The sequence below is a fragment of the Chaetura pelagica genome, unplaced genomic scaffold, assembly GCF_000747805.2.
Source record: "Chaetura pelagica isolate M959 unplaced genomic scaffold, ChaPel_1.0 scaffold630, whole genome shotgun sequence".
Taxonomy (NCBI): domain Eukaryota; kingdom Metazoa; phylum Chordata; class Aves; order Apodiformes; family Apodidae; genus Chaetura; species Chaetura pelagica.
The window spans coordinates 1133439-1134156 of record NW_009951855.1 but is presented as its reverse complement, the minus strand read 5'-3'; positions in this window follow the sequence as shown (position 1 = coordinate 1134156).

Below are 718 nucleotides of genomic sequence, written 5' to 3'. Positions count from 1 at the left end.
TTTGGATTTCCCAAGGCTGCTTTGATAATATGCCCCCTCCCCCCCTCCACCCTCCATACCCAACCCGCTGTGGACCCGCAGTCGCAGGCGAATACAAGGGAAATAATGCGGAGTGATGGCAGTGGTGGGAGAACGCTCCCATTTCCTGCACTTGGGTGCATGTGAGATGTGAAAGGCGCAATAAAAAACCTTTGACTGAGGGCTGCAGAGCGGGGAAAGCACTCTGAAGTACAAAGCGTCCGCGAAGCCCTCTTCGCCTATAGCTCTCATTGGGTCTTTACATGATTTAACCCAGTTTTGTCAACAACTTGCCAAATTTACAGCGGAAAAAAGACGCTGAAGAAGGAGGACCCCAAACCGTCGAGCCCGCTCTGTCCCCCAACGCTTGGCGAGCGGCACGGGCGGTCGCCTCTCGTGTCTCGGAGCATGCGATAAACAAGACTTGTCAAATGAGCCACCCATCAGGAATGCTGGTGCAGCCCCCTCCGGCTCGGCCATGTGCGCTGCACATTGCGCGCACATGTATGCGAGGGGGAGCCCCGCGGGGCCGGCCGGGCAGATCCGTGTGCGTGTGCCTACGTGTGCGTGTCCCGCCACAGGATAACCAGCCCGCGGTGCTGGGGGGCACAGGGCGGGCTGCGCACCCCGTCGGACGGGGGCACCGCTTGGCGAGAAGAATTTGTGGTGACGGGGACTCACGCCGAGCTTGGCCATCGAG